The sequence below is a fragment of the Atta cephalotes genome (assembly GCF_000143395.1).
Source record: "Atta cephalotes unplaced genomic scaffold scaffold00004, whole genome shotgun sequence".
In the NCBI taxonomy this organism is placed as follows: Eukaryota; Metazoa; Arthropoda; class Insecta; order Hymenoptera; family Formicidae; genus Atta; species Atta cephalotes.
In genome coordinates this window covers 4974308-4981745 of record NW_012130068.1, presented here as the reverse complement: position 1 = coordinate 4981745, position 7438 = coordinate 4974308, and the positions used below count along the sequence as shown (strand labels likewise).

The window sequence follows — 7438 nt, the reverse complement described above, 5'->3', positions numbered from 1 at the left end:
TATATATATATATATATATATATATATATATATATATATATATATATATATATATATATATATATATACTACTACTACTACTACTACTACTACTACTACTACTACTACTACTACTACTACTTACTTACTTACTTACTTACTTACTTACTACTACTCTCTCTCTCTCTCTCTCTCTCTCTCTCTCTCTCTCTCTCTCTCTCTCTCTCTCTCTCTCTCTCTCTCTCTCTCTCTCTCCCTTCCCTCTTCCTCCCTTCTTTATGTTATATATCTATTTATATTACATATCTACATGATATATGCATAATAATTATATTGAAGTATAATAAATGCAACAAACGGCGTATTTAAATTTTTATTTACTGCGGTAATTATTTTCCATTTTACGCTACTACACTGTAAGCTTGTGTTTTCCCTTAATTATTAGAAAACAAACGGTCTATATAATGTTGCCTCAAGATTCGATAAAATCGCTTTTTCTCTTTCCCGACCGCATATTTCGCGCTCAAGTGTACGCACGTTTACGGTACGCATTTACCCCGTTGTTAGTACATCCGGATGTAAGTACGTCATTGCCGGCGGCTATATGAAAATGCATCTACTAAACGCTATCGCGGTCATCCATTACGGCCGACTTTTATACGGAACGTGAGCGCTGCGGGGTATCTTCGGCTTGCTAATTAAAGTAGCCGCATCGCCGAGTGTTAATGAGCAAATGCAGCCATAAGTTAACTCAGCAATTACCGCTCTTTTATTCCGGTTAACATTAGCGTTATCAATATATGCAGATCTATATGCGCGAAAATCGATAAGTGTACGCGCAATCGACGATTGCAGCGTTTTTCCAGTAAAACATGGCGCGCACGTGACATGATTGTACTTTTTTATTCCGCGTTGATAACTTACGACGGAACGAATAATCGACCTCAATAAAATTCCGCAACGTGAAAGCTCGTATGAACTAAATAATGCTACCGCATATTCTAGGAATAAAATCGTGTTTCTCGAGATTTTTCTAATGCTATATTTGATAGCTGCAATACAGTTTTTCATACAACACATATCTTTAGCTACAAATTGTTAAATTTAAGTAATATTTTATAAGCAACTACAATAAATATTTTTTTAAGGACAATAAAGTTAAAGAAATTGGATATTCAACTTAAGACGAATTATATTTTATGAAATATTTGCAAGAATCTAAGTAGCAAGATGATGTCAAAAATATATTTTAATAATGTCTTTAATAATATCTTTAATAATAATATTTTAATAATATCAATAAGACGTTAAAACGTCATCTTGCTACTTGAGAAGTAAATTGAATTCTAGTATAGTAGCTTAGGATATAATATAGCAAGTCTTCTTGTAGAACATAAATTCCTCTGTGACAACGACGACATGTTATAAGCTAAGGAGCAAATCGTAAACCTAAAAGTCACCCAGGAAGTGCTGTGAAAACTGCACAGCGCACAAGATGGTGGTTCACACATGTTCATTAATAGCATACGTCGGTTCCCGTCGATGGTGTTCCGAGGGCTTTTGCGCAAGAGAGCCATCCCTCCGGTTGCAGAAAAGTTGTCGGCAAGTAAAAGCACGAACATCGTCGCCTCGCCCGCAATTCCGAGTAACTTCGCTTGCCGCCGTGCTTCTAGCTCGCAGAAAATGTATCTATCCGTAAACTTGCCTCGAGATGTACAGTCCAGGCTGTACCGCGTGTATGTGGCATAGCTATGTACTGCCGGCGCGGCGAGATGGAACCGGCGGTTGTCCAGGTTCAGTACAAAAAAGTTCGGCAAACGAGGAAATCTCGAAACTGCGACGAGAACTTTTTCTAACGATACTCGGCAGTATCATCGCGGACTTAAACGTGGTTATTACAGATCTCGCGCACAGCACTACGAAGTACGAGTGTCGGTCGCTTGGAATATAAGCTCCGATAATTTTTAACGAGAAATAGAAAATAATTGTAGATAGTTTAAAATGAAATTTATATACCTTTTGATAGATGCTATAACACTATTTAAATTTCTATAAATTTTATACAAATCAAACTTGATTTTTCTTTGTATCAAAAATTCTTTAAATTTTTGCATCTTCAATTCATGCAGATCAAACATGGTGTATTTAATTTGAGAGCTATAGCCTGTAATGATTCGATATAACAAAGATTTCGAATATCTCGCAGTCCAATAAGATCAGCCGGCTGGACAGGAAATTACGATGAAAGGAAAAGGATAGCCGTAACTCATTCCTGCCTCGGAGAACGTTTTTAGGTCGCGTAGTAAGGCGGGGGGGGGGGGTGTCTGGATGCTGCGGCATCGATCCGATACATCACGGGGGCATTTACATCCCCCTACTCGCCCCCATCTTTCGCTGCCTCCCTCTGCTTCATTCTTTCTTTCTTTCTCTTAGACGTCCATCTCGGGCTCACCAGCCGTACTACCGCTGGGGTGGTTTCTCCCGTGCGACCGCTTATGCCGCCACTTTCCTGGGGGCGCTTGCGCGAGTTCCCTTTCCCTTCCTTTCCTGCCATCACCCCATCTTTGCAACTACCAGGACCCCCTCGCTATCCCCTCTTCTCATCGTATCGCTCGAAGATGCAACGGCCATTGTCTACGCGTCAAATCTTTTCACCCCCGGCGCAACGACATTCCACCCGGGATCGTAGCAAGGAGCGGTCGTTTACACGATTTTTGGAACTTCCGATCGTGCGATCGTGAACTTCTATGATAGCGATGTGCTAGAAGACTGCTGCGTTCGTTGAGCGCGAGAGAACGACGATCGAGGGAGATTTGCCCGCGTTTGCGAGTTAAGACTCCCTCTCAAAGTGTTCGCGTTTATTCGAACGAGGGATTTCCGAGATGTTTCATTTCGCGTTATCTAAAAGATATCGGAAAATTACTTGCTGGTTATTGGTTACGTCACGTTTACGTCGCGTTTAAATACTGTAGTATTTAATTACAATAAAACGTCTTTTAATATTGCTTGAGAATATACTATAATACAATTTTATAATTGCATTACTTATTCATAACTGAATAGATTAATCAATATTTCTCTTTGCTATTATATACTTTTCCACAAAGTATAAAGATTATGGCACACAAAAAAAATTTAAGCAGACATTTGGATTTGCTTCTCTATTGATTACATTATTATTTTTACATTCTTTATAATTGGCCAATTTTCTTACATTTTACTATTAATTTAATTTTTTTTATGTGCCATGATCTTTATATCTGCATTGTATAATGTTTCAGAAATATTAATTACAATACTCCTATTTCCATTACCATTGCCTTTCCTATTACCATTATTATACAAATTATTGCAGTAATAAGTAGAGCAACAATACAATTGTTGCTCTACTTATTATTGCAATAATTTGTTTTTTTATTGTACACATGACCTCATAGCTAAACCATTGTAAACTTCATTATAGATAGCATTCGTCAGTTATTTCTGCGTAGCACAATTTTCATTCGCACTCTACAGTGTACGGGAGCATTATAATAAATAAATGTATAATAACGACACGCGCCACATATCGCACGGAAAACGGCAATTCGCTAGATTTTTACGGATGTGCACATGACTCGCGGCTCATCAACCGACCACGCACCATGCGTGCTGAGACATCAAACAGACCGGGAGTTTTTCATTCTGATTGTTGCGCACCGCGCAATTACGAGATAATATCATGCGTATGTTTTTAGTGAGGAACGTATCGCGCAAAAATTATGACGTGAATACGAGTTTTCCTGCGTCATTAAAAATGTTTTCCAATTTTCTTAAAACGCTTTCTGATGCGAACTTCGTACCTTATAATTATCGCACATAAATATGTAAAACGCATAAATATGAAAGCGTAAAAATAGCAAATGTTCACGGAAAGAATTTTTTTTTTAATTTAGCCTGAAAATAGTAGTAGTGATACAATATAATATTATATTATTACTATATAGTTCAGTAAAATTAATCAAACTTATTTTATATTTTATTATAATTTTAATAAATGAAAGAAATTTACATAAAATTTTTTCAAATACAATATTATCCTCATATTTTCAGGATAAATTCTAAAAAAAATTCTCAGTGTTGAAGTAAAAAAACTAAATTTTAATAAATAATTGTTTAAATAGTAGTAATACAACATTTATTTACGGAAAATAATTATTTTTTAAGTAAAAAAATTTAATAATTAAATCAAATTAATGGTTTCTGTACCAAATAAATATATGTTTACATTTAATAAATATTCAATTGGCACTGTTCGAATAAATATTTATTAAAATTTAGTACATTTTTCTCTCAGTGTAGTTTCCGCAGACAACATCTAAATAAAATTATCTTTATATTTTTCTTCTATGCCTAGAATTTAATCAAATAAACATGTAATGTTCGCGAATGACAAAATTTACAGATCGTCGATTTATCTCGTAGATTATCTCTTTAACATTTCAGTGGCAAATTATTGGAACTCGATTCATGATGACCACGCCCAAGACGATTTCTTAAGCGAGCTGATATCAAGAAGCGTAAGGATGCTCGGGTACGCGAGCTGAGGAAGATGACGAAGAGAGTCAGGGGTTGAAAAGAAGAAGAGACGAGGGATGATTCTTTGTCTCGGGAGTTCGGATTCTGAAGATAGAGGCTAATTCCTGGCAGCCACCCTTCGAGGAATGTCGACTTCTACCCTGCACAAGATCTCCTCTTGTCCACCTTTTCGTCCTTTCGTCCTTTTCCTTTGCCTTTGCTTGGATACTTTGATGTTCCTAATTTGATTGAAGGAATCCGTCGTACGGATACTAACTTCGTCTTTATTGATTGCTGTTTTGTTCAACCTCCGTTGTCGAAGGACCGATAGACGCGCCGTAGAATGCAAGCGATATCTAATCCGAAATCCTTTCGACGTAACGTTTAAATTCCACTGATCCTTGCCATCTCATAGGTAAAGCTGACGATTCACTTTATCGTGTGTTAAAGAAGAATTGATCAATTCTTGCAAATGAAATCTTTGAAATCCTTCGATTATAACGCAATTAACTTTTTCAATTCGATAATAATAAAGAATGTAATGTAAAGAGAGCTCTTATAAGAATCATAATAGTGACTAATTTTTTATGTCATCAACAATATTTCTGTCATCACGTCGATAATCTACCAACATTTCCGCAATTTTTCTCAACATCAGCCTTATAAATTCTGCTTGAGACAACTTATGCTAGCGACAGTTATTACATCGTAACTATCAAGAGAATCGTCGAAAATTCGTTTTGATTATATCGAAGTCGCTGCTGGCATCCAGCGATCGGGCTTCTAATCTGATTCGAGCCGTTTATACGGAACCAAATGTCGATATCCACTCCAGTGTGGACTTCAACTTCCTTTTTTCCTCCCCCCCCCCCTTCTTCCCTCCAATTCGTCCCGCCTCTGACCGTTCGTAAGGAAAAAAGGAACGCTATCAGGAAACCCGATAAAGGGGGTCCGCGAATTTTCTGCAAAACCGGAGAGATCTCGGACGGAGCTGCACGCCGTATCTTATCGTGAAGCAGACGTCCGCGGCAGAGAATCCCCGGACTCGGGCATCCCGTATATAGGTACGTACCTGTATTATATCTGCGTCGTTCATATATCTGGATAGGAGCGCATCATATTCCCCCATACCTTTCTACCTATCCGCTACCACTCTGTATCGATACATCGTATATGGGTGGAATCGCCGCGCACGTGTATCTATATTATATCTCGCGAAATATCGAATGGGCGTCGTCTCGAACGGAGATGCTATGCTGTAGGATGTCCTATAGCACGTCTAGAATGCGCGCCGGATTACCGATTGCGACAGTATCATTTATACGAAATTCCGATTGTTACGATTTTGTACGACTTGCAGCTTACTATATAAAATAACAACTGCGTCCAAATATAAAAATTTTGTCGTTTAGTCTTATCAATGTCTGCAGCACAATGAAACTCAATAAAAAATATAAGTAAGATATCATATATGTCTATATATTACAGTAAAAAACATTTCGTATTTGTATTAAAATTTATCCTTGTTAAAAGTCCTTGTTAATTCTTGTATTAAATTTTTATTCAATTTATGAGTAAATAATTAACATAAAAATATTTTAAAATATAAATTCTAAAATAAATAAATAAAATGTTAATTTTGTTAAAAAAAGCTTCTATAATTTGTTACAAATTATATACAACTGTGTATTATTTATATTTAAAGAATTTTATTTTTTTATGTCTGTATTAATATTTAAGTATTTATGTAATTTAATTATAATTTGTATAATTTGTATAATTTTATTATTAGTTTAATAATTATAACAATCAGATTTGTTCAATGAATATGATTTTACAGTCAAATTATCGCTCTGTGTTCGTATTATATTAAAATTAAAATATAATATTTTTAACCCTTATATAATACGTTTTTAAAATATTGGAATGGAGTTCATTTTTCGTTTTCTTCTTCCTGTTGTGCAACGGGCGGCATCTGTATCTCTTTCATAACAGGTATACATGTGTATTTGTGCGCGAAATGCACACCTACATACATATCGGCAAAGTACCCATTACCAGTATTCGAGCGGTATTAATCTACTCGGGCTAATTGCATGTCGATTACAGTGATCGTAACGAGTGCCGATAAATACTGGAATCAAAGTGAAAAATTTCCACTTGAAACGTTTTAGGCCATGCGTGCGATACTGAGTGTGATGAAGGCTGTTTTGATCGATATAAAATATCGTCGGTTTGGGAGATGTTATTCTTCTTTATGATATGCGAGGTTCCTCGTCAATTTACGAAATAAATTACAGGAATTATACAAGAATTATTAGTTCTTCATATAAATGTACTCCTCTAGCGTGTTATTATTGATATTCTCACGACTGTAAAAATATAAAACAAAAATATTTATTTTAATTATTTAGTATACATATGAATAGCTATTTAAAATATGTAAAATAACATTTATACACACTCCACATCATATTTTTTCAGGACTTACTATTACTAACTAATAATTTATTTAATTTACTTAATTTTAAACGTAACGATATAGAAAATAATCGTATTACGAGATAAGTTAAAAATGATTGGATTCCTTTTGCTTTTCATCGCTCGAATTTTGCAAAAAAGGGCCGCGGGCATATCGAGCATCAGTTGTCTCGGGGAACGAGAATGGTTGAGGATGAAGGGCAACACAATGGCATTACTAATGATTTTACTTCGAGCGACCCTCAGGGAAGTCATATCGATACGATAGGATACCGCGATATGCGAGCAGAAATACCGCGTCGGATAAACCAGGAACCTCCAAGTTCTCCGCTTCCGTTTTTACTGATGACGAAGAACGAAAGAAGGGGAAAGAAAGAGAGAGAGAGAGAAAGAAAGAGAGAGAGAGAGAGAGAGAGAGAGA

At 35.9% G+C, this 7438-nt stretch overlaps 1 pseudogene; it reads left to right on the top strand.

The window, feature by feature from the left end:
* Positions 1 to 4565, top strand: part of LOC105625953 — a 38886-nt pseudogene extending 34321 nt beyond the window's left edge.
* The last annotated feature ends 2873 nt before the right edge of the window (positions 4566 to 7438 follow it).